The sequence below is a fragment of the Stegostoma tigrinum genome, chromosome 8, assembly GCF_030684315.1.
Source record: "Stegostoma tigrinum isolate sSteTig4 chromosome 8, sSteTig4.hap1, whole genome shotgun sequence".
Lineage (NCBI taxonomy): Eukaryota > Metazoa > Chordata > Chondrichthyes > Orectolobiformes > Stegostomatidae > Stegostoma > Stegostoma tigrinum.
In genome coordinates, this window is record NC_081361.1 from 56,636,263 (window position 1) to 56,663,971 (window position 27,709).

Consider the following 27,709-nt stretch of genomic DNA (forward strand, 5'->3'; position numbering starts at 1 on the left):
TGCAGTCAATGTTGAAGACTCCCAGGCTGTTGCTTGACTAGTCTGTGAGACATTTCTCCCAATTTGGCACTAGCCTCCAGATGTTAGTAAGGATGACTCGACAAGGTTGACAGGCTGTTTCTACTGCTGTCTTTTCTGGTGCCGAGTTGATGCTGAGTGGTCCATCTGGCTTTATTTCTTTGTTGACACTTTGTAACAACTGTTACAACTGAATGACTTGCTTTCATCAGGCAGTTGAGAATAAACCACATTGCTATGGCTCAATTCTGCTTGTTCTTTCCTCAAAGATATTTTGTATATTTGTCAAACATTATTTCACTTTCACAAAACCGTGATGACTCTGTTGGGTTGTGTTAAATCTTTCTAAATGACATGCCATCATTTCCTTGATAAAGAACTCTCGCATTTTCCCAAAGCTAGATGTTAGGCTATCCACTCAGGCTTACATGTCAGGAATTCTTGGTATCTAGTTTCACTTGATCCGATGGTATCATAAGGAGGTGCATATTAATAAGTCAAAATTTGCAGTTAATGAGAATGATAATAAGCAATAATCCCCAATAGACAGGTCTCTTGCTGCTCTCTCGTGAGAATATCATCTCAACATCTAGAACGCCATTGAAAAATAGAATTAATTGCTCCCGACATCTAGAAATGCTCAGCTGGACTTCACACAATTCTCTCTTACTTCTTACCATAGCCCATGTTGTACAGAGCTCCACAAGATTCTGTTTTGTGTCCTTATCCTCATGGAATGGAAAGTGGATTACATTACAATGCAAATTGCAATTTCTTTTGAATTTTAGTTAATGCTCTTAATTCAGTTAAAAACTGTTTTTTAAGGAAGTCCAAGGTTTGAAACCAGTTGATAAATTTTTAAAAATTGTGTTCGACACAGCATATCTTTGCACCAGTACGTTTAACCATGGATTAAGCCCACTTTGTAAATACGCACCTAGCAATTTTACAAAACTAGTACATATCAGAGAGAGAAAGAGAGATATTTGATAATTTTCAATCATGATTTTGCTGGAACCTCAACTCATTACCTATGGCAAACAAAATATAAGCTGTTTGATCTGAGATGAACTACATTTTTTGTGTATTTGGCTTGTGTTGGTTGACCTAAGTGAAATACATTTCTGGTTGTCTTCTGTCCAATTCATTAATATTACAACTTAAACAAGCAGTCAACTCCAGGACCTCCCAAGTGGTAAATTACAATAATCGGTACTCTTGGGAGGGGCACATTTTTAATTAACTACACTGCAAGAAATAACTTCTCAGTTAAAATCTCTACAGGCTACATTAGACCTAGTAATCAACTAAAACTATTTCTCAATGCATTTGCAGAAAAAATATGATTATTAACCTTTTATGGTGACTGTCATCATGCATCAAAGTTGAGTAATATAGTGCACATGGTCAGGTATTGTCAGCACGAATGATGTCACAAATTATTTCACATACTAGTTTTTCCATTAATAATTGGTTTTTCCTCTTTATTACTTGTACGACTAATGGTCATTTGTGGTGTCAACTGATTATTACCAAATTTTCCTACACATCGTAAGATATAGTAGCAAGAGTCAACTATTCTGCCCCTCACACCTACCCCATTATTTAGGATATCATGGGTGACCTAATTGTGCCCTTAAGTGAACTTAATTGTCTGTCTTGCCGTAACTCTTGATTTTCTTACAGATCAAAAATCTAACACAGTCTTACATGTAGATTTAATTCCAGCCTCCACTGCTATCTGAAGAATAGAATTCTGAAATCTAACCACTGTGCTAAATCTAATTCCTCCTCATCTCCACCTTAAATGGGAGACCTCTTATGTTTGACCTCTGTCCCGTTGTTCTAGAATCCCTGATAAATGGAAAAATCCTCTCAGCCTTCACCCTGTCAAATTTCCTCCAAATGTTCTACGTTTCAATAAGGTCATCTCTCATTCTTCTAAATGCGAATGAGTATAGGCATAAACTGCTCAACATTTCCTCATAGGCCAAATCCTTCATCCTTGGTACCGGTCAAGAGAACTTTCTATGAACTGCTTCCAATGCACTTATATTCCTCCCTTCAAAAAGCAGACTCAAATTGAGCATAATACTCCAGACTTAATTCTGCTATGTCCCTGTACAGCTGTAGCAACATTTCCCTACTTTTGCACTCTTTTGCAATATTCCATTTGTCTTCCTAGTTACTTACTGTACCTGCACTCTAACTTCTGGTGATTTATGTACAAAATCCCTCTGTACTACATATTTCTGCATTTAAATAAAGTGCTGATATTCTTCCTGACAAAGTAGTCAAGCATACACTTGCCACTCCATCTCTCAATTTTTTTGACCACTCACTTAATCAATGATTATGTTTCTGTAGACTCTTTAGCCTGAATTTTCAAAGACACAATATAAATGACACAAGCACATGTCAGGAGGTCCTTCTCCTAAGTACATACTATTTCCTAAGGAGGGCGGAATGGGGTGAGTTCTAATTTGAATGTCTGTGGTTCACAGATGCAGCTACACTTGTTAAAGTGAAATGCTAGACAGTTTGTGCACTTTATAGCTGGTTAGGTGAAGCTCTAATAAAACTAAATTATTATGGCTGTCATAAATCTGAAACAAACACAGAGAATGATGAAGAAACTCACCAGGATGAGCAGCATTTATGGACAGAGAAAGGTCTTAATATTTCAAGTTCAGTGTGACTCTTCTTCAGAACAGGTAAAGATCTAAATCTGTCGCGGTTTTTGGAGAGGTCAGGTACCCTTCTAGATACAGTCATGAAACACATGCATGTTCAGGTACCATTTGAAGGAGGTAAGGTACACTTTTACAGAGGTCAAGTGCTCTTTGAGATTGTTAGTGCCAATATGAATGTGCATAAAAGGTGCATGAGCTTATTGAAAGTATCAAACCCTCTGGAACTGGCAAGAACTCTGTCAAGTTAGTTCACACAAGAATTGGCAAAAACCCATAAAGGGAACTATCAAGATAGTTGTCAAATGGAAATGTAAAGCTATTAAGCCATTTAAAAGTCTTGCCCTTTAAACATTAAAAAAAATCTGTTTGCAGTGTTAAGCAAGCCAGTGTTTTCTGTTTCACAGTGTCTATAGATATAAGTCTGAAAGTTATCTTCACATGGTTAATGCTGCATGACTAACTTTACACCCTTTCATTATCATATTGGGATGCCTATTAGTTCACAGTTTGATTGACAACTCTAAGTGATCATTAATCCTTTGACATTGAACTACAAATTCCAAATTTTTTTTAAGAAGAGATGACAAGAAGTTGCATATAGTGAATTTCTTTTTATGAAGGAGAGTGCTTTTTAAAACAGAGACTTAAGAACTTTGTTTAATATCAGCATGAGTTCTTGAGGCCTGTTCATGTTAGACACGAGGTGAGATGACATGATATGGGTACTGGAAAAGGGCAGGGTGTGAAGCATGTGTTGCCAAAAGTTGGCATGGGGCTGTAAAGGGCTGTGGGTCATACAGGAATATTGGTTGGCATTAAAGGTACGAATGGCCACAGGGAAGCATGATAGCATGGGTTGGGATATAGAGGTTATGTGGTGTATGTGTGTCAGGGGGAAGGGTGGTATGAGGAGAGAGGGAAAGAGGTTTCGTTATTTTTTTGAAAATCTTCAGCAAAGTGCTAGAGCACTGAGTTTGGCCTTCAGCCTGACCCACTTTCACAACCAAAAGCACCCACGTAAACAACTCCCACAAAAGAGATCCCTCAGAATGAAAGTCAGACCTTCTGGAGCACTTTGTTCATGGTAATCCTAGCACGTCCTGGCTATGCACTCCCAACCAGAGAGCAAACATAAATGCCATTGTGTGCTTTTACAACTTGATCTCTTACCTATATATGTGTTATCAAAATATGTATCTCGACTCAGTCCCTTCATTGAAATTTATATTGATTGCAAATAGTTGAGACCCCAGAACTGATCATGATGCCATCCACTAATTCACTTGCGAACACTAAAAAGGACACCTCAATTCACTGCTTCCTGTTAGCTAATCAATTGCTATTCATGCTAGCATTTTATGCTCAACAGCTGTGGCCATACATAACTTATTAAAGCCTTTTAGAAATCCAGATACAATGCATCTTCCTGGCCTTCTGTCATCCATCTTGCTTGCTATTTCTTCAGAAGTTTTCATTTTAGAGCAGACTCCCATCAATGGTAATCATGATCTTGATAAATCTTCAATAAATAGGTGGATAAATATTTGGTTCAGGCCTACAATATAGGTATATGTACAGAAGGAAACGATCAATAACTCCACCAACTGGGATGCCTTCCGTGTTCTAGGGAGTAGGGAATAAGAAGGGTTGTGTCTATGAGCAAGTAGATCAGGGGTGAATAATGGAGAAAATGAAAGCACAAACATTATAGAGATCCACTCAATACCAGGCGTTACTGATGATTATCTTACCATCAACAGACGAAATAAATAGGCACTGCTCTATGTTCAGTGAAATAAATATTGAAGAGAAGCATTGTTACACTGGAACATATGAATTCTGCTCCTAACTACCCCATTCCAGGGGCTGTGGCATCACTTTCCAAGTTGTGATATTATTTGCTGAAATGGAATTTAAAGTGAGCATTACTTAACCCTCAATGTCCTCGTAAGACTCATAGAGTACTTTGCTGTCATGTGGAGTGTGTTGCCAGTGTATTACAGCAGAAAAAAAAGGTCGCTTTGTAACCCAGGATAAATACCACAGATGGGAACAGCAGATCAAGAGGAACAACATGCACAACATTCTTGTCCCTTATCATTAGTTTTACTGTTTTTATATACTAAATAACTAATCTAAGCTAACTAACTCCAATTTCACTGTTTAATCCAGTTTCCATGTTTTATGGAGCTATAAAAAGCAGTAAATGTGTGTTATGTTATTAACAAAGTTACCAGGGCATTCTGTACCAGGGAAGATTTGAGAATGTCTGAGTTATGCACGCATGGAAAACAAAATATTTTAAGGCAAATGGTGATGTGTTTCCTTTCTATTTTCTATTGCTTTCTACGTATTAAAGTAATCAGTCAATGTGAACACTTATAAAACAGAAAAAAAATTATCTCAATAGGAGACAATCCCGTGGATCCATTTTAAAAAGGAGAAAGGTCAGACTTGGTCTGTGCAGAAGTGCCAATATTGTACTGTAATTTTTGGTGAAAGTTCATGTTCTTGAAGGCTATCCTCTCGCTGATAGGGAGAAGTGAACTTTGGCAGAGAACAGAATAAGGCTTGTGTGTGATATACACTTAGTTGAAAGGTGTCTTCATATTCAATGTGGGTAATTGCAACCTACACTGTCCAGTCGGACTTTGATGAAATCAAATTGGCTCCTTGTTTTGCAACCCATCCAATTTTACTTTCCATCAAGGTCATGATGTGTGTTTGTGTATGTGGTCGGGGCTGGGGGTCGATTTAACATGGGAGGAGGCTAGGTTAATATTAATCTCACTCTCATAACTCAGATATGTCAAGCAGCCATTTGGATGAGGTTACCAGCAGGCTGGCAATTTGACAGGAAATCTGTGCAACCAGCCAGGTTACTCAAGCTTGAACACATTTCCTGTCACACAAGCATCTGTGGAACTGTATCTGCAAGAATCAGGCTTCCAGATAAGCAGAGGAGAAAACTGCAGAAAGAAATCAAAAGTACAAATGCTTACAAAATGCAAAGTGTTGAATATTGGGTGAATATTTCAAAATTAACTTTTACCGATCCTATGTTGTACAATTTTTAAATTGCTGGATCAAGTTAAAAGTAAGTACTAGCAGTGAATGCAGGCAATGATTAAAAGTTTTTGAAAGCCATCAAGTCACATACAAAGCTTTCCCATCCACCACAGTGTGTTCAGGAAATAGGCAATGGTGCAGCGTTCGCCCAAAAGGACAGAAAAAAAAAACAACGATATCTAATTCTTAGTTTTCTCTCCCCCAGAAAATTGTCAGTTACTGGTTCAAGATGACTATGTGTCAGATAGGACTCAATTGGTGGCATTCTGACCTCTGAGTCAGAATATTGTGTGCTTAGAACATAATCCAGAGCTTTCAGCACAAAATCTACGTTGAGATCGGCCGTGAGGTGATGTCTTTAAAATGAGATATTAAACCAAAGCTGCTGTATGGCCTCTAAAGTAGATGTGAAAGATGCCAGGTACTATTCCAAGAAGAGAGAGTGGAGGTTTTCTGATGTCTTGACAATATTTATCCAACATCATGCATCACTAAAGTAGATTAAGTGATCATCATCACATTGGTTGCTGCTTGTTTCCTTTATTACACAGGAGCATAAAAAGTAGGAGATGGAATAAACCCTTGGCCCATCAAGTCAGACCCATCATTTAGTACGTTCATGGCTGAGATTGCTTCAGTTCTACCTTCACCCCCTCCCACAAAATCCCATGTCCTTTGATTCCCTAAGCAACCAAAAGTGTGTCTACCTCTACCTAAAATACATTTAACAATGAAATTCCGTAGTTTCGATTTAGAAGTATTCGCAAACACTTCAGAGAAAAAAATTCTCCTCATCAAAATGATTGGCTCCTTTTCCTGAAGCTGTGCACCAAGCTTTAGATTCCAAGGAAAACAGCCTATTGAGTATCTTATCTTCATAGACATTAACCTAAAATGTGGTGGGGTTAGCCAAAGCTAAATTAAACAAAATGAGAAGGAGAAAACAGGTGAAGTCTGATGATGATCTAATGATTAGAAAGGTCACTGGCTTTAAAGTGTTTCTGCATTTTGTGTTTTCGTCAAGCATTGTAACTCAGCAGTAATGAACTGAACTGACAGAGTAACTCTGGAAGAGTTGAAGCCTTGTTTAAATAGACACAGAGAAATGTAGATAACATGGATATTTATCAGCTGAATTTGTGATTGTTATAGAATTGTACAATGTCAATATTGTTCAGTTGACAAGGTGACATAAATGTGGTGAACAATAAGCAAAACTTAAAGTTTTATTTCAACGTTCGTTAAAAGGAAGAGATAAGACCCTTTCCGAGGAGACACAACCAAATACATGTGAGTTAGTTGATCAAACCAGGTCTGAGGAAGAATCACAGGACTCAAACGTTAACTCTTACTCCCATAGATGCTGCCAGACCTGCTGAATTTCACCAGCAACCTCTGTTTTCGTGTTGACAAAAATAGCAAGTTTCTGGAGCTTGCTTACGATGAAACTGATCATTTGCTGGAGACTGGATGGTGTCAAGATTTGGATGCAGTTTCTATATAAGGAAAGAGTGTAAACAAGCTCATCTCACTGCAAAATTAGCTAACTGTGGATTCATCCAATCAAAAGTTAGAAGTTGTGACAAAGCAGGCTGATTATCAGTTGTGATCTGATCTTTGGACAAGTCCACATAAAGGGCTTCACCTGTAAGCATTATATTGGTAAGAGTTTTTTGCTGTATACTTTGGTTTTAATAGTGTTTAAGAAAATTTTCTTTATTAAAATGTATATTATTAATATGTATATGTACCTTCCAGAAAAGGAGCAAAACTCAATCTTCTTTTGGAAAATAAAGCAAAGCAAATGACTGAAGTGTTACAGGGGGAGCACTTTGTGACCAATGATCATAATTCTATCAGTTTTAAAATAACTATGGAAAAAGATAGGCCTTGTATAAAAGTTAAAGTTATAAATTAGAGTAACATTAATTTTGATGGTATTAGACAGGAACTTTTAAAAGTTGATTGGGATAGGCTGTTCAAAGGTAAAAAGGTGACTGGCACGTGGGAGGCTTTAAAAAAAATGAGAAAATGAGATTTTGGAGACAATACATTCCTGTTAGTGTGAAGAGCAAGGCTGGTGGAAGTAGAAAACACCAGATGACTAGAGGTATTGAGACCTCTGGTCAAGAAAAAGACGGAGGTATATATCTGGTATAGTCAGCTGGGATCAAGTGAATCCCTTCAGAAGTATAAAGGGAGCAGGGGCATACATAAGAAGGAAATCAGGATGGTAAAAAGAGGATATGAGATAGCTTTGGCAGATAAGGTTAAGGAGAATACAAAGAAATTCTGCAAGTAGATTAAGATCAAAAGAGCAACTGGGGAGAGAATAGCACCCCGTAAAGAAGCTGTCAATGTGTGGAACCACAGGAGATGGGTGAGATACTAAATTAATATTTTGTATCAGTATTTACGATGGAGAAAGACATGGAAGCTAGGGAACTTGGAAAAAAAAATAATAATATCTTGAAAATGGTCAACATTACAGAAGTGGAGGTGCTAGAGCTCTTAAAATATGTAAAGTTTGATAAATCACCTGATTAAATGTATCCTCGGATACTGTGGGAAGCTAGGGAAGAAATTGCAGGGCCCCTGGCAGAGATTTCTATCATCTTCAGCCATGGGTGAATTGCTGGAAGACTAGAGAGGGCTAATATTGTGCTTTAATAAATGCTGCAAATGCTGGGAACTAGAGACTGGTGATTCTGACTCTATGACTTTATATTCAGTGGTTAGAACTACGTTGAGTTATTGATGTCTGGAGTTATCCTGAAGGCTGAGGGAACATAGGAATAAAAGACTACATTAAACATTTCCCTGCAGTCTGTTTCAATGAGATCCTTGTAAATATTTATTTTAGTAAAGCTCTATGAGGTCACTCATGACAGTGTAGTATTTATTTCTACATGGTTGTAGTGATGACTAGATTCAGAGAACTGGAGGAAAGTAGCCATAAGGGTGCAGAATGAAACACAGCAACAGCATAATGTTATAGGTAAACCATAAGGCCATAATCTAAACATGTCTGAACCACTGAGCTGGACTCAACCCCGCTATGGTCATCTTTGGGGAAGTGGTTAATTAAGAGCTGCTAAGAGCATATCATATGATGAGCCAACCAAACCTCTTCTCTGTGTTTATTAAACTGCTGAGCTGGAAGAGGAGGAGAGACACAACAGTACAGGACCCCCGAGTGGGTGCACCTTCTTTCTCCATGCACCGTGTAAATTTAACACTGCCTGTTGTTTGACCATCTACACACCACAGGTAGTGTTTAATGAATCAAATCAGCAACAGCTTTCTCCAGAAAAAATAACAAATCATCAAATGACATGTTTAAATTATCTTAATGCTGCATCCAGAGACTCGCCAACCCAGCCTAAAGCTATCCATGTCATCAATCTGTACATACCATTAACTCTTACTGGATTTTAAATACTGCTTAACTATTGACCAGCACACTAACTGCTCTTTATGAAAGACATTGAAGTTTGCCACATAGACTACATTCTGTATTTTCTTTCTACCTTCAGTGTTTTCTCCACCATGGAGGAGTAACGATTCATCAAGTGAACAAGTTGGAAATCAGCAAGCAGTTTTCTTGCTCCTGTCTCACCTGATGTCGTATGAGATTTTATGGAGTTAGGAGACAATGGTAAGAACTCCCAGACTGCTTCCTTCTGAATAATACATTCCTATGGTACCACTTTTTCTGAATCCATCCTGCCAGTAATTTGTGTTATACCAAGGGATGGGACAAGCTTCCAAATATTAGTTGGGAGGACTTTGCATGAACGAGGATTGACTAGGACTCTGTTTCTAATTTGCGTTTCTAATGCCTAAGCCGGTGTCATATTATTCATTGAGTTTTATTCCTTTTTAACTTTTTTGCAATAGTTTGAAATCGCATTGAGGGCACTTAAGAGTCAGCCACATTGCTGTGTCTCTGGAATCATGTTTTGGCCACACCAGATAAGGAGAGCAGGTTTCCTTCTCTAAAGACCATTAGAACACTCAAAAGGTTTTTACAACAATCAATGATAAAGTAATTGTAACATTATAAAGACTAGGTTTCAGTTCCAAATTTAATTCTGTTAAAAGGTTGAATTATTATTTAAATTTAAATTCCACCAACAATGGTGAGATTTGAATCTATGCTACTAACCTGGGTCTCTGGACTATTAAAGTGTAGAGCTGGATGAACACAGCAGGCCAAGCAGCATCTTAGGAGCTTCTGTGCTTCTAAGATGCTGCTTGGCCTGCTGTGTTCATCCAGCTCTACACTTTGTTATCTCAGATTCTCCAGCATCTGTAGTTCTCATTATCTCTGGACTATTAATCTGGTAACATTAATTTAAAACCGCACCCTCTCTCTCTATCAGGTGTTAGGACAATAGGCCGGAGCCCCTAGATACATTGGATATTTTTAATTCCAGAGTGTGTCTTTTAAAAGAGTGCTGGCACACAGATGTAAATTAAGTGTGGCTATCTGAAGAGAGTTTGGAATGTAACATCTAAAGTATAGACAAAATTTCAAACAAGCTGAATTGTGATCTCTTGTGACTAAAAAGACAATGAGGAGCTAATGACCCTATGCTGAACATTAAACCATCCTGCTGCAGATTATGACCCAAATGGCAGATATGTTTTAGTTCAAAGACACTAGTTAAAAAGTCTATTTCAATGCCTCTAGAAAGTACTAATAGTGCAGAATGATCTTGTGTGGAATTTACATTTAAACAATAATTTAATATCTTAATAAAAATAAGTCTGGTTCAGGCATTACCCTGCTGTGAAGGACACAGTCGAAGAATTAACCTCTGGTTGCCCCTGTGTTTCAGTTGAAGGGATTATAACTCTGAGTCTGGCAAACCTGAGGAACAGAATGATTCTCTCTCATCTGGGATGCTGGGATTCAATCACAGTTAAAAGTGATTAGAACCACAGAATTGCAACCAATCTTGAAAACTAAGGATCATGAAAACCTACTGTTCAATTACCAATGTCTATGCTACTGGGACCTTCCTATACACTTTAGCTATCTGCCCTTAAGGAGTATTCAGATAAGGATACATATTTTTTCAAAGTTTTAAATGTTTGGGTTCACTTCTTATCTATAATCTGTGTATACGCATGTTGTGATTGTACTTCTTCTCACTGTAGTGATTCAGAAACTCACTGTTATTGTTAACTCAAAAAACCTGGTTAAATTGGATCCTTTGAAAACATAAGTTCATTTAAGTCAGAGAAAGGATCCATTTTTATATTAATCATGGTGCAACGAATTAAATGGAGGTGGGTGGTGAATAAGAAGGGGAGCTTCCTCATCCATGGGCTTAACAGCTTGGGGTATCCCATCTCGAAACATAATGAACTGGGGAACCTCACCCAGCCTTTACTCATACTAAAGATACTGAAGAAAGACAGTAGGTCTTCAGACAACTGAATTGACTTAAACTAAGAAGAGGAATTATTTTTAAAAAATGAGCTCCAAGGCTGCTTTTGAATAAATGTCAAATCCAACGATTTGATCATGAAGACTGAACTCAACAAAAAACAAGCTTTCCTTGTTTTGAGATGGCAGGAACACAAGCAATGTGGATCCAAGTTTTCTTGTGGCATTGAATTGAAAGAGAAGACAGAAATTTTGTTAGGTCTAATCAAGGTTTGGCTCTGTTGTTATTGGCAATGTTCAGATAGACTGTATAGTGAATGTTCCTTATTATTTAAAATTATTCAAAAGGTGTTTTATAATTCCTATTTGTTCTCTTTGTCCTCACCCTTCATGCAAACACTGAGTCATGCTCGGACATGGCCCCAAGGTTAACAATTTCATCTGGCTGACCAAGTTCCATGTGTGTAACCAGACAGTCAGTGGAAGCAGGTGTTTTGACAGTAGTGACAGGAAGGAGCAAATGAGGCAATAAGATCACAGCTAAGACTGGTCCTCATCCAAAAACTTCAAACATCCAATTTCCAGCAAAGGTCCTTGGATAGGAATAGGGAAAAGCAAGCCTGGTTATTTTATCCCCTCATGTGACATTGCATGAAGGGTGTGGAACCTAAGTACTACCTCAGGTGAGAGCAACAGACTGTCTGAATCTCAGACCTTTGTGGTCTGGATAGTTCACTGTTACTCTGCACAATTATGTCCACTCACGAAGCCATCGGTTGATTGCTAACTAAATTAGCCAGTTTTCAGGTTTTCTACATTTAGCTGTGACACATTTTGTTAGCTGTCAGAAACTAGACTACAGTTACTGCCCAGTGCTATATTACTTTGAATAGTGCATTGACAACTAGAAAGTTGGCAAGTTAAGTTTCGAGTCTCCATGTCACTTCAATCTATCTCCTATAGTTGACCAATTGCCAAGACCTTAACCGTATTAAGAGACACCAGTGTTTCCCTCAAATTAAAGTGGTTGATGTTTTCCTCTTACATGCAAATTTTCCCAGAAGTATGACCACTTTCTATTTTGGGAATATACTGGGAACGTCCTTACCAAAAGTGTTTTCAATATCTTGGACAACAATTAACTCATAAAAATAATTATTTGGAGAAAGTTAAAACAAGCCAGCAAATTAATTCCTCTTATCAGAGATTCATGATATCAGGATTTAAAGGCCTTCACTGGATACAATAGAGTTTCCACTGTGATCAGGTTGTGCAATTATAATAATGCCGGTCTAATGTTCTACACGGAGCACTTTGAGAATGCAAATCTCAGGCACTTTACTGTGAAGATGAGGCACTGGGCCAAGGCTGAAGTATATTGCTGGCAGTATTGGCCTAAAACCAGGGTTGTTTGAATTCTTTTTTATGAAATCTGTCAACACATTGACAATTTACAATGTTAGAGGACACATATTGTCTTTAGGGCAAGATGGGCTGAGGAGCCCGTGTAATTATGATGTATTAACAAAAAACAAATGAAGCTGCATTATATATTCACATTATGTCAGAACATCAAAGATAAAAGCTGACTTGCAAGACTGTCACAAGTTTTAGTTTTAACTATAGACAGAATTTTAATTCCTCCCATCATCAAGAATAGTGCATGTGAGGTGTTAGCATTTGGGAAAATACTAGCTCCTGACTCCAACCAACAGCATTCCAGGTCACCAATCCTGGTGTTTCAGGAGAAACAGAGGTTCTCTTTCTACATCCTTCAAGGAGTGGCATTGATTCCGTGGCCTCTCCTCCCCCCACCCAGCCCTTAATCACGTAGACCCCACTGCCCATTACCACCATCCCCCTTCACCATGAAATTCCCTTCTTTCAATACCTGATCACTGTGAACATTGCTCCCACTTTTGAGTGGAAATACGGTCTATTTGGCAGTCTTTGAATAATCCTGGTGTTGAAGCAGGTCTCTTAGAATACAGCAAACAACTGTTATTGTATGTTTTATTATTTGAAGGAGCAAAGAGAGGAAGTCAGGAAAGGCAACGGATTGTGGATTAGAGAAGATCCATTGATGCTATTTCGGTATTGTCAGAGCATGCCAGAAGGAGTCAAGACTGGCATCTCTGGGGATTCTAGCACTTCAGAACTATTATGACTTGAGCAAGAGAGTGTTTATAGATGTTCATTGTGTCGGCGGGAAACGCATCCAAGGGCTTTGCTGGCATGTGGCGAGGGCAAGGAATAAAATGGTTGAGTGAGAAATAAAGGATCTTCAAAGTGGAGGCAGGATTTGAAATACTGTTGAATTACATTTGATGTCACAATTGGGCAGGATGTAATGTGTATGTTTTTTTTAGCCATATGGGGAATTTCTTTGTTAATACAATTGCTTAAAAAAATGTTTTTTAATTTGAAAATTCCTTTGCCTGTAAAGTAATAGTTTAATTTATGTTAATTTCTGAAAATTTGTCACAGTAACAATTTCAAAAAGTAAATCCAATCCATCAATTTTCTTGTCAATCGATGTAGAAAGTCCCACTGCTACTCCACCCGGTCTCTGTGCAACCGTCTTGACACCAACAACAGCTGATTACTGTGGAACTTGCCCCTATTTCCCATCTGATAACCATGATGCATTCCTCTCCACCCCCAGCACCCTTTTCACTGGCAACATGAATTGTTCTCACCAGGCAGACACTCTTGTTCCTGTCATCAAATACCTGTGGGAATCTGGCTAAATGCCAAGTGAAATTCCAGTAACATAAGAAATAGAAGAAAGAGTAGTTCCTTCTGTTACCGAGTCTGCATTGCCATTCAACTAGTTTACAGCTGATCTTCTACATCAAATTTCATGTTCCTGCAATAACCCCATATCCTTTGATTTCTTCAGTATCTTGAAATCTATTAATTTTGTCTTGAACATAGTCAATGGTTGAGCATCCAGAATCCCTGGGGTAGGGAATTCCAAATATCCATGAACCTCTGACTGAAGAAGTTTCCAAAGGGCCAATTTATTATTCTGATCTGCAAGTCCAATACTTCCACCCCACAAGCCAGGGGAAATATCTTTTCTTCATCCACCTTGTCCAACCATTTACTTTTTTTTTTACGTTTCAATGAGCTCTCTTCTCATTCTTCTAAATTCTGAAGAATACACATTGACTTCTATCATTTGCTCTTCATAGGACAGTCGCTCTAACCCAGGGCTTAGTCTGTTAAACTTTCAATGCATTCACTTTCCGGAAAGCATATCCTTCCTTAAGTAAGGGGACAAAAACTGCACACACAACACCCCAGCAACGTCTCACCAAAGTTCTATACAATTGCAACAAAACATCTTAACTCCTGTACTTAAACTCTCTTGCACTCATGGCTAAAACATCAGTTCCCTTCCTAATTGCTTGCTGAATCTGCAAGTTAGCTTTCAGTGACTAATAAACAAGGAGATACAGGTCCCTTTCAACATCAACACTTCTCAGCTTCTCACCATTTAAGAAATGCTCAGCTCTTCAGCTCCTTTTACCAAAGTGGATAATCTCAAATTTATTCAAATTATAATCTATGATTTTGTTTTCCATTCATTCAGTTTGTCCAAATCCCCCTGAAGTCTAAAAATTATTTTCATAATACACACTTACACCTGGTTTTGAATCATTTTACATCCTGCATGTTTCTGCAACCACTTTGTCCAGAATACTGCAGCTTTAGCTTAAACACTGATTTATAAAATTCTGGAATTGTATCTTTTCCCTTTTAGTTTTTAATCTCTTCACACACTCAACTAATCATACAGTGTTTAAACCATCTTTTCAATTTGTCATGCTACCTTTAAATTGTTTTGTATATGGACACCCAGTTTTCTCCAAACATCTGAAGTGAAATTGCTTAAATTCTGCTCATATTAGCCCTTGCAATGTTAATCAGTTCACAATTCTCTGGATTGAAATCCAATTTTTCACTTCAGTATGTCAGAAGTTTATAATTATCTTCATTATTGACATTTTTCTCATAACATCTGCATACTTAATAACACTACTCCATTGGGCTGAATCTAGTTAGTTCATTAAAACCAAAAACTGCTACTTCTACCTTTAGTTTCATAGAGTAACCGAGAACACATTTCAACCTGCAAATTTCAGTCATGTCAAATCTTTTTAGCATGCTTTCATTATTACTAAGCCTGCTTAACTTCCCTCTCCTCTCTCATTGTGCATCATCCGCTTCCTTTGTAAAACAAGGAAGCAAAGTATTTACTCAACACTTTACTCTAGCCTTTGCCTCTAAATGAAAATTTTCCTTTTTCAGTCTTTAGTAAAAAGAAAGAATGGCTGGCAATTATATAGCGATTTTCATGAACACCGGGTGTGTTAAAGCACTTTACAATCAGTTAAAACATTAATTAATTTACATTCAACAAAATCCCAAAAACCACCAGCTGACCAGCTAGGTTTTTTTGGGAGTAATGTTAATTGAGGGATAAGTTTGTCTGGGACAACAGTAACAACTGTCCTGCTATTCATCAAAATCTGACCATGAAATACTTTACCTCAATCCAAGCAAGTGGATGCTTAAATTTGTAGCTCAACCCAGAAACATCACGTCTGACAGTGCAGCGCTAGAGTGTCAACCTTGATATTTGTGCTTAAGCCCTGGGGTGGAACTTGAACCTAGAGAATCACAGGCCAATGTAATCACAGCTGACACTGTCAATAGGCCAAAATGAATGGAAGAATGCTGTAGAAGCGCAGCAGGTCTGACAACATCTGTGGATAGAGAAACAAAGTTAATGTTTTCAGTCCAGTATGACCCTTTTCAGAAATGAAATGTCAGAAAATACATTTCTTTTATTTTTCTTAGGTTCTTTCTCGTATAAAGCTACGTAATGGGAGCAATTACAAGAATCTATTTTCCAACACCTTTTAGTTCTGAGGAAAAGCCATACCAGACGGAAAACTTAACTTTGTTTTTCTCCACAGATGCTGCTAGACCTGTTGAGTTTCTCCTGCAGTATCTGTTTTTGTTTCAGATTTTCAGCATCCATAGTAATTTGGTTTTATTTGACTGTCAATTGGTCCATCTCTTCCCCAGCTAATTGGTTATACTTTGTGGTTATGGGAATGTTTTCAGGTTGGATTTAATATCATTCACGAGTCTCCTTTTAGACAGTTCTTTGTCTCCCATATCAAATTATGTCATTCCCACATGTACTTTCTACAATCTTGTCTATTAACTGAATCTTGTTCCTGACAATTGTTACAAGCTTTCTCTTTCTGTTTTATTTTAATTTCTATTTCCTTTGTCACTAGAAAACATTAGATTTAAATGTTCCACTGTTTCCCTTCTAAAGGATTAAGCACAGTTTGTAACCAACTGTCTCTTATTTGAATATACTCCATTGCACCATTACTGAAAAAGAATGTATTAAAAAATCAATGTGAATGATCTCCAGCAACTCGGTCCTTAAAGAACTTGGACATCTGGGATGTGCGGGAGTGGAATGTCTTATCGTGGGAGCAGATGCGGCGGAGGCGGAGGAATTGGGAATAGGGGATGGAATTTTTGCAGGAGGGTGGGTGGGAGGAGGTGTATTCTAGGTAGCTGTGGGAGTCGGTGGGCTTGAAATGGACATCAGTTACAAGCTGGTTGCCTGAGATGGAGACTGAGTGGTCCAGGAAGGTGAGGGATGTGCTGGAGATGGCCCAGGTGAACTGAAGGTTGGGGTGGAAGGTGTTGGTGAAGTGGATGAACTGTTCGAGCTCCTCTGGGGAGCAAGAGGCAGCGCCGATACAGTCATCAATGTCCATTTCAAGCCCACCGACTCCCACAGCTACCTAGAATACACCTCCTCCCACCCACCCTCCTGCAAAAATTCCATCCCCTATTCCCAATTCCTCCGCCTCCGCCGCATCTGCTCCCACGATAAGACATTCCACTCCCGCACATCCCAGATGTCCAAGTTCTTTAAGGACCGCAACTTTCCCCCCACGGTTATTGAGAATGCCCTTGACCGCGTCTCCCGCATCTCCCGCGACACATCCCTCACACCCCGCCCCCGCCACAACCGCCCCAAGAGGATCCCCCTCGTTCTCACACACCACCCTACCAACCTCCGGATACAACGCATTATCCTCCGACACTTCCGCCATTTACAATCCGACCCCACCACCCAAGACATTTTTCCATCCCCTCTCCTGTCTGCTTTCCGGAGAGACCACTCTCTCCGTGACTCCCTTGTTCGCTCCACACTGCCCTCCAACCCCACCACACCCGGCACCTTCCCCTGCAACCGCAGGAAATGCTACACTTGTCCCCACACCTCCTCCCTCACCCCCATCCCAGGCCCCAAGATGACATTCCACATTAAGCAGAGGTTCACCTGCACATCTGCCAATGTGGTATACTGCATCCACTGTACCCGGTGCGGCTTCCTCTACATTGGGGAAACCAAGCGGAGGCTTGGGGACCGCTTTGCAGAACACCTCCGCTCAGTTCGCAACAAACAACTGCACCTCCCAGTCGCTAACCATTTCCACTCCCCCTCCCATTCTCTTGATGACATGTCCATCATGGGCCTCCTGCACTGCCACAATGATGCCACCCGAAGGTTGCAGGAACAGCAACTCATATTCCGCCTGGGAACCCTGCAGCCATATGGTATCAATGTGGACTTCACCAGTTTCAAAATCTCCCCTTCCCCCACTGCATCCCCAAACCAGCCCAGTTCATCCCCTCCCCCCACTGCACCACACAACCAGCCCAGCTCTTCCCGCCCACCCACTGCATCCCAAAACCAGTCCAACCTGTCTCTGCCTCCCTAACCGGTTCTTCCTCTCACCCATCCCTTCCTCCCAGCCCAAGCCGCACCCCCAGCTACCTACTAACCTCATCCCACCTCCTTGACCTGTCCGTCTTCCCTGGACTGACCTATCCCCTCCCTACCTCCCCACCTACACCCTCTCCACCTATCTTCTTTACTCTCCATCTTCGGTCCGCCTCCCCCTCTCTCCCTATTTATTCCAGTTCCCTCCCCCCATCCCCCTCTCTGATGAAGGGTCTAGGCCCGAAACGTCAGCTTTTGTGCTCCTGAGATGCTGCTTGGCCTGCTGTGTTCATCCAGCCTCACATTTTATTATCTTGGAATCTCCAGCATCTGCAGTTCCCATTATCTCTGGAAATATACATTTAATGACTTTCTAATAGTGCTGTTATTATGACATATCTGTTTTCCTGCAGCCATTTTATTTCATTGTTTGACAAGTTTTTTATAGGCTTTTCAATTTGTCAGTGAGAAGAAAATAGTGTTTTTCTTTACATATAACAGTGAGTAGTCACACTAGCAAAACTGTGCTTGAAAATTTGCCAGTGGGAAAGGTAACACATTCTGCTTGCTGTCACACAGATGCAGGTGGGCTTATGTTGGCCGACAAAGAGAATCTAATCCTAGGCAGCACTTACTCAAATTTTGTATTATCAGTAACACTGTCATGATATGATATGAAATAATACTGTCAAATCACTCCTTGTCAACCAGAAGTAGGGGTTTTAAGGGAACAAATACACAGGATTTTGGTGATCACACAACCATCAAAAACTTATGGCCAAATTCCATTGTACAATTTTGAAATTTCAAAAGGATTTATACTTAGTTCATCTATATTGAGAACTCTTAAAAACAGATCGTTGGGTCAGAGATAGTAGGAACTGCCGATGCTGGAGAATCTGAGATAACAAGGTATAGAGCTGGATGAACACAGCAGGCCAAGCAGCATCTTAAGAGCAGGAAAGCTGACCAACTTTTCTGCTTTCCTGCTCCTCTGAAGTTGCTTGGCCTGCTGTGTTCACCCAGCTCTATACCTTGTTATCTCAGATTATCAGGTCAGTTATCTTTTGAGACATTTAATGAGATTTGCTTTTGTATATCTCAGATGCCACATTTTCCATATTTCAAAAGAACTACATTTGATGTAAAGCACTTGGAGATACCCTAGGGCAGTGAAAGAGCTATTTGAATACAAATTCTTTTTAGCTGCTTTCTGTGAAAGTACATTCAAATGTTGTATTGTTTATTTCTGCAGAGTAGTATGACACAGATTTTGCAATACAACATAAAACCACACAGTGAAAGAGGGGAAAATATATGAACATATCTAAAGAGTAATATGTCAGCAAAAACAAAGATTTTAACCCACCTGGATTTTATCTTTTCTAGCCACTTACCTCACATAATCTTCTTTTTCACACATTCCCCTCAAAGCAATCCAACGAATTGTTGGAAAGTTCTTTTTCACCATTTATCAGCCTGGTGTTCCCATGATTCTATCAAGCGGAGTTGTTGACTAATCGTATCAATGAAGAGCATTAGATGTGACATAAGAAAAATCTCATACTAATTTCGCCGGGCTAAGCATCCTCAGTTATTTTGTCCTTGATGCATATGTCTAGATTGTAAGGTCAAACCCTATTGAAATATATTCAGGTAATAGCCTGGGCACTAACTTTTTCTTATTTTAAAGATAAGTATACTGCATTGCATTCCAGATGCAATTCAATTGGTTAACTACTCAACGCTAAGCAAAACACACTTTATTTATATACTACACTTAAAATACAGACAGAACAAAAAAAAAGAAAAAGAAATTGGCTTAACTGAAACTCTATTGAAATGTTCAACAAAATAATATATATTAACTATCACTCATTCGTTGTTCCAATTTTGCAAAAATCCCATAAACACACCCTTGGCAAAGACAAATTCAGTAAAATAGATTTTCTCACACAAAATTCTATCTGCAGGAAGAGAACCCCAGCTTTTAGCTATGAGACAAAATAGGCATAAGAGCTTCCACAGCAGGCCAAGCAGCATCTTAGGAGCACAAAAGCTGATGTTTCAGGCCTAGGCCCTTCATCAGAAAAGGGGCATGGGGAGAGGATTCTGAAATAAATAGGGACAGTGGGGGAGGCAGACTGAAGATGGATAGAGGAGAAGATAGGTGGAGAGGAGAGTATGGGTGGGGAGATAGGGAATGGATAGGTCAGTCCAGGGAGGATGGGCAGGTCAAGGGGGCGGGATGAGGTTAGTCGGTAGGAAATGGAGGTGAGGCTTGAGGTGGGAGGAGGGGATAGGTGAGAGGAAGAACAGGTTAGACAGGCTGGGATGAGCTTGGCTGGTTTTGGGATGCATTGGGGGGAGGGGTGATTTTGAAGCTGGTGAAATCCACATTGATGCCATTGGGCTTCAGGGTTCCCAAGCGTAATATGAGTTGCTGTTCCTGCAACCTGTGGGTGGCATCATTATGGCACTGCAGGAGGCCCAGGATGGACATGTCATCTAAGGAGTGGGAGGGGGAGTTGAAATGGTTTGCGACTGGGAGGTGAAGTTGTTTACTGCGAACCGAGTGTAGGTGTTCTGCAAAGCGGTCCCCAAGCCTCCGCTTGGTTTCCCCAATGTAGAGGAAGCCACACCGTGTACAGTGGATGCAGTCTACCACATTGGCAGATATGCAGGTGAACATCTGCTTGATGTGGAAAGTCATCGTGGGGCCTGGGATGGGGGTGAGGGAGGAGGTGTGGGGGGTCGGGTGTGGCACTTCCTGCGGTTACAGGGGAAAGTGGTGGGGTTGAATCCTGCAGCCCAATGATGTCAATGTGGATTTCACCAGCTTCAAAATCTCCCCTCCCCCCACTGCATCCCAAAACCAGCCCATCCTGTCTCTGCCTCCCTAACCTGTTCTTTCTCTCACCTATCCCCTCCTCCCATCTCAAGCCACACCTTCATTTCCTACCTACTAACCTCATCCTGCCCCCTTGACCTGTCCGTCCTCCCCGGACTGACCTATCCCCTCCCTACCTCCCCACCTATACTCTCCTCTCTACCTATCTTCTCCTCAATCCATCTTCAGTCCGCCTCCCCCTCTCTCCCTATTTATTTCAGAATCCTCTCCCCATCCCCCTTTTCTGATGAAGGGTCTAGGCCCGAAACTTCAGTTTTTGTGCTCCTAAGATGCTGCTTGGCCTGCTGTGTTCATCCAGCCCCACACTTTGTTCTCTTGGATTCTCCAGCATCTGCAGTTCCCATTATCTCTGATAAGAGCTTCCACATGCAGCTTCAAGACCCCCAGCAACTGCAGAAAGCTAAAACTGAGAATCCTTGTTCTGTGGCTGCTTGACCCCAGCCATTCAGGCTGCTTGTATTGTTCTGACTTTAAAAAATTGCCCCAATAGCTGTCCTCAACCAATGTTCACATGTGCACACGCACACGAATACGAGTGTTTTCTGCTTGTTGTCATTGGTTAATGATTATAAGCCAGAAATCCCAGCTGATGTTATGCATCTGCGGCCTTAGAGCACTGAGACCAGTTGATACATCCTTGCAGATTTCCTGGTTAAGACTAAAAGTGATAATGAGTAGATTCTATTTCTTGGTCTACAAAACTCAAAATTACACAAACTTCAGAGAGACTTACAATGAAGAGATAATAAAGAGATGACTACCTGACTCAGCAGGAAACCAACTGCTGTGGGTTATGTCTCAAACATCAAAGTTTCTTTTGTGTTTTACTGTTCATGTATAAAAGGGTTTAAACACTAGCTGTAACTCTGGTCTGTGTACTTTATGGCTTATTTGCTAGTGCAGACTAGTGTATTGTGAAGATCACAGCTCGAGGACAGTCATTAGAAACCCCTGCACTGCAGTTAAAAGTAGTGTCTCTCTCTGACTCTGATTGTTGAAAGCTAGGCAAATTAGTGAAGACATTGTCAAGAAGGAAACAAGACAAAATCTTATCAGCTAACTGTGGAGCCAAGAATCTTGAAAACAACTGCTCTAAAACCAATATCAGCATTACTGGAATCATCTGATTTATTGGCTACAGTGTTACACCATTCATTCTTTACAGAGGTGAGCAACTAATTCATATATATTTTAACTATTACCTTATTAATCAAATGACTTCTCCAATCTGTGTGCATATGAGCAACATTTTTAGTTTATTTTTGTGCTTAGTAGCTAATAGACTTTCTTTAATGCAAGAAATCAGTGTTAGTTTGGCTCCTTGTAACATTCAGATGTTTGAATTGGGAAAAGGTGCACAAAGGAAAGGATCCTTTTTAAATTAGACCAGCTGTGACCAACCATGGGAAAAGTTGAATTAAGAAGTGGAACTAAATCATACCTACCCAACTGGGAGCACAAACATTTTGGAGTATCTTGCACAGAAACACAAAAGAAAAAAATTGGGCCCCTTGCCATAATACGGGTCATTACAAGTGTGCATTTTAAATGTCCAAAAGTTGCTCAAGGTACACTTGATTCTCAAACAGGATCTTGCCATCTCCATCACCATTTAAATGCATTGAATGTCATGAAATTGCTCCATCAGCGTGATAGGTATGAACCAAGCTCTCTGCAAAAATGTAAGCCTCATAATTAATAGCGTAAGGATAATCTTAGCAATGTGGCACTCAATTATTACTACCAATCAACTTTTTCATCTATATGGAATATCATGCCTTCAGGTTTTGACTGTTCCTGGAAGATTGTATGAATGTCTAATTTAAAATGTAAACTGTCTTACATTTCCTTTCTATCTTTTTTTCTCTCATTCTCTTCATTCAATCCCTCTTAAAATATTCTTTTCCTTTACTTGATATTAAATTCACTCCTTTAACTCATTTTTTTTTTCTCGGTCCTTCTTTTATTTCCCAACCCTTAAATCTCACTAGTTAAACAGAAATCTGTTATTATCCTGTTCATTCAGATCCATACAGTTACTTTCCATAATGTATTGTTATCAGGTCATATTTCAGCAAATCTGTGGGCAAACACTTTTTGACGTGAAGGGTGTAAGGGTAAGTCTATTTAATGGCAGGCGTCCTTAGGTGTCCTGCTACAACATTTTCTGGCCCACTAACTGTGCATATACACCGACTGAAGTGCACTCATTCGCAGCTCTAACAGAGGATTGTAAGATTTATGTAATGCCTATAATGATCTTTATATGTTGTTTCTGAAAAGTAAAAAGAAAGTCTTTCTGTTTGCTGTTAAAACAACCAATCTTGAAATAACAAAGTGTGAGATTCTACACCGCACCCAACATTGTCAAGTGTATATATATTTTATTCTTTTTTCTATAATTACTTAGATGCAACATCTGTATTTAGAATGTCTGTATGAGAAAAGCCAGCCTGTCAGGACTGCAAAGCTGCAGGCCAAGTGTCAACAGAATGTCAAAATAAATCACTGTCAAAATTTTACAAACCTATTACTGTATGTGCTTGCAACAAAATCTCTGCAGAAAATCTCTGAAGTATATATGTTGTAAGGTCCTTAATACATCATTTTTTTCACAGTCTAAGTAATCGAAAGCTATTTTAAATCATTTTCTCTCCCCAAACAGGATAATGCAATTTTTAAAAGAATGGTGGATTTACTAGTTATAGTTTCAAAGGATTGAAATTTTTTGAGATATTTAGTTCCCTTGTCTATTTCTCACCCCATTCCATTCTCTAGACTCATCCAAGTTTATTGGGAGGAGTGACTCCCAAATTTATGTTGGAAGCAGTGGGTTAAGTTTTAGGGATGGTGAGGAGGGAACTAGAAAGATGTAAACATACATATAACTCAATGTTTCCAGCATTTTCCCACTTCAACCAGGCGGGAGTGAATGTACTGAAAGCCACCTGCCCAACAACAGCCAACTGAAACACTTAGGAAGCCAGTACGGAAGGATCTTCCCATAGAATTCCTGTCTGACGTTCTGTCCTCATCCAGGGAATGAAGAAACTGAGAGCACAGTGGGAGGTACAAGCTCAGTGATGGAATCTGTAATCAGTCGCACTTATTAGTCACAGAAATGGGGCAGGCTGTGACGCTGCCTTGTGGACCACACATTCTGCTGTTACTGTTTGGCCAATGAGTGGAAAGGCACTACACTTGACCAAAACCTCACCCTCAGTCAGTTACATTTCCCTTCAGACTGATACAAGAGCCGCTTCAATAGTTGCAGCATCCCCTTCTGTGCAGACCTACCCACTGCAACTGCAACCTTAACTACGAACAGTGCAGCCACACGTTTCCCTCCAGGGGAGAGGGTATGGATGCTGGGATGTAATGAAAGGAGGTCTAAAAGCATTGTACCAACTATCCTGAGATGTATGATCACCTCTCTCGAGCATCAGTCTGTGTCATAACTAGGTGCTGACATCTAAGGTAACACAGTATGGAGCTGGAGGAACACAGCAGGCCAGGCAGCGTCAGAGAAACAGGAAAGCTGACTTTTCAGAAGAAGGGGCCCAACCCAAAATGTCAGCTTTCCTCTTCCATTGATGCTGCCTAGCCTGCTGTGTTCCTTCAGCTCCCCACTTTGTTACCTCTGACTCTAACATCTGCAGTTTTTTGCCTATCTGGGTGCTGACATCTGCAGCTTTATGGTGCCTGACCACATTTACGGATGTCTGATCCAGAGGTCCATCCTCTGCCTGCTACAATTCCCTATCCCTAACTCCTGCAGGAGAGAAAGCATGATAGATGTGTATGGGAATGTGCTGTGCTTCATAGCAGTGGAGATGCTATTTTGGCTCCGTGGGAATAAGAGGGCCATAGGCAGAGTGAATGAAAGTTTTAGCAGTTCAGCAGGGCTTTTTATCTGTACTTTGCTTTTAAGAGATTTCATCTTTAAGGACTCCAGGTGCTGTGTGCATAACTTGTTGTGATTTCACCTACAAGTCAATCTGGCGGATTGTGTGGGCTGCACTCAAAGAAATCAGCTGCTGTGTTGCTATGCCTGTTTTATAACTTTTAATGCATTTTGCTGTTTTAAATGGACTAAGCAATGGAGTTCATCAACTCCTGATGAGTGATTGACTATTAGACCAATAGCACTAATATAATAATGTGGATGTGAGGTACATGGAGAGAGAGGAATGAGTGGAGTTTGTTTGAGGACTATTGTGTAGGAGAAGGAGGAAGATCAGCATTGACACCTGACAGTATTATGCCACTCATTTGGCATATTGTCTTGAGTTCCTGCACCCTTTTGGTCCATGATCTCTTACACGGCCCACTTCCATCCATGTCTGCTTGGCTGTTCTTCAAAGAGCATCACATTGCAGAGTCTCAGCTCCATCACTAAACCTCTCCTTGTGGAATATCCAGAGATCGGCCTCCCCAGGTTCTTCTCATCATTTTTTAGTTGTTGCAACTTAAAAAGTACAAGTACTGGTTAACTTCTCTAAAGCATGTTGTGATCCCTTTAATTAGAAATCCTTCTTCTGACAAATGGCTGTATTATCCCTCCTGTCTTTCTGAATTGATTGGGAAGCTCAGAGGCAGGCTCTTATTTGGGATATTCTGGTAAAGATGCAGATGCCTGCTGTTGCAGAGATTGGGATCCTGACCTGGAAATGATCGAGATATCTAGGAAGAACACTACGATGATGAGGCTCTGCCCATTGTTTGACTACAAAATAGCTCAGAAGACAATAGTTAATTCTTTGTACTATGATTTTATTATCTACCTAAGTCCCTAAATTATTAATGGGACAAAAAGGAAAGATTTCCACTTCAGTGAGAATATCTAATAGTTCTTCTATTCTCCTCCAACAAAATTTCTTAGCATTCTGAAAGGAAAACACATGCTATTTCAGTGTGATGTGGGCTGGGGTGGACAATGTCAGAAGTCACAAGCCATCAGGTTATAATCCAACAGGTTTATTTGAAATCACAATCTTTCGGAGAACTCCTCCTTTGTCAGGTTTGACAATGCTTCATTTTCCAAATCCAATATTCATCTGTGACTTCTCTAAACTATAAAAAAATTGTCAAGATTCTTTGCTTTTCTTCTTCCCATTTTCAAACTTCCACAAATTTAAACTCATCAAACTCCTGCTTCTCATATAATAATTAAGTCACACCACATTCAGTTTCCCCATACGTCATAAATCAGAGTGTCATATAACATGGAAACAGGCCCTTCTGCCCAACTCATCCATGCCAACCAAGTTTCCCAAGCTAAACTAGTCCCATTTGCCTGTGCTTGGCCCATATCCCTCTAAACTTTCCTATTCATGTACCTGTCCAAATGTCTATCAAATATTGTAACTGTATCTGTATCTATCACTTCCCCAGGCAGTTTATTCCACCAATGAACCACCCTCTGTGTGAAAAAGTTGCTCCTTGGGACCCTTTTAAATCCTTGTCCTCTCACCCTAAAATGATGTCCTTTAGTTTTGAACTGCCCTACTCTAGGGAAGAGATATTTGCAATTTATCTTATCTATTCCCCTTGTCATTTTATAAATCTCTATAAGGTCACCCCTCAACTTCCTACACTCTAGCGAAAAATGTCCCAACCCCTCCAGCCTCTCCTTATAACTCAAATTATCCAGTCCCAGCAACATTCTTATGAATCTTTTCTGAACCCCTTCAATTTGATAATATCTTGCCTATAGCAGAGAGACCAGAGTTGTAGAGTCATAGGGCTGTACACAGTACTCCAAAAATGGACTCACCAACGTCTTGTATAACCACAACATGATATCCCAACTCCTATACACAATGGACTGAGCAACAAAGGCAAGTGTGCCTCACACCTGCTTAATCACCCTCTCTACCTGTGATGCAAATTTCAAAGAATTATGTACCTGAATGTTTAGTCTGTTTGACAACACTATGCATGACCCTATCATTAACAATACAAATCCCTTCCTTGTTCATCTTACCAAAGTGCAAAACCTTGTAGTTATCCAAATTAAACTCCATCTGCCACTCCTCAGCCCACTGACCCAATTGATCAAAATCCCTTTGTTATCTTAGTTAGCTTTCCTCACTGATCACTATACCATTAATTTCGGTGTCATCCACAAACTTACTAACCTTTTTCCTAAATTCTCACCCAGATCATATTTTATAAATGATAAACAACAGTGATGGTCACAGGCCTCCAGTCTGAAAAACAATCATCCACCACCACCCTCCCTCCAAGCCAACTTTGTATCCAATTGGCAAGCTGCCCCGGAATCCCATGTGATCTAACTTTATTTACCAGTCCACCATGTAGAACCTTGTCAAAGGCTTTGCTAAAGTCCATTTGGACAATGTCCACTGCTCTGCATTGTCTATTTTTTTTTGTTACACTCTCAAAAGTCTCAACCATGTTGTGAGACATGACTTCCCATGCACAAAGCCATGCTGACTATCCCTCATCAGTCCTTACCTCTCCAAATGCATGTAAATACTATTTCTCAGAATCTCCTCCAACAACTTACTGATTTCAGACTCACAGGTTTATAGTTCTCAGGCTTTTCCTTCTAGCCTATCTTCAAAAAAGGCACAACATTAGTCACTCTGTAGTCTTCCAACACCTCACCCATGGCTGTAAATGATACAAATATCTCTGCTGAAGGCCCCTCAATTTCTTCCCTAGCTTGCCACAATGTCCTGGGATACACTTGATTAGGTCCCAGAGATTTATCCACCTTTACATTTTCTAAGACCTCCACATACTCCCAAGTCACTAAAATC

General features: G+C 39.9%; 1 protein-coding gene across 1 annotated transcript in view; it reads left to right on the forward strand.

Moving 5' to 3' along the window:
* The window catches only part of fggy (FGGY carbohydrate kinase domain containing), a 490,678-nt gene that overhangs the window by 30,108 nt on the left and 432,861 nt on the right, over nt 1-27,709 (forward strand). The window contains exon 3 of the mRNA XM_048538754.2: nt 9,317-9,438. The gene's annotated coding sequence lies outside the window, so the exon portion shown is untranslated. The remainder of the gene's footprint in view (nt 1-9,316; nt 9,439-27,709) is intronic.